Source organism: Penaeus monodon, chromosome 22 (assembly GCF_015228065.2).
Source record: "Penaeus monodon isolate SGIC_2016 chromosome 22, NSTDA_Pmon_1, whole genome shotgun sequence".
NCBI classification, from domain to species: Eukaryota; Metazoa; Arthropoda; class Malacostraca; order Decapoda; family Penaeidae; genus Penaeus; species Penaeus monodon.
In genome coordinates this window covers 25,192,564-25,192,804 of record NC_051407.1, presented here as the reverse complement: position 1 = coordinate 25,192,804, position 241 = coordinate 25,192,564, and positions in this window count along the sequence as shown.

Below are 241 nucleotides of genomic sequence, written 5' to 3'. Positions count from 1 at the left end.
CCACCCTTACTACAATATTCGTGATCTTTACTTGCATCACAAACTAATCATCACTATACATCTAAAAATTTTTCTTACCGAGAACTTAAAGCAGCGTGCCTGGGCCCCCTGATGAAAACCTCATGAAAATTACTTTTTCCTTTAAACATACCCTCGGGCATATTTTGTTTTTTTTACTTTGAAATAAATCTTTCTTTTTAGGGGAGTTTTCGATAGATGTAGGGCCGTTTCATTACTTTGT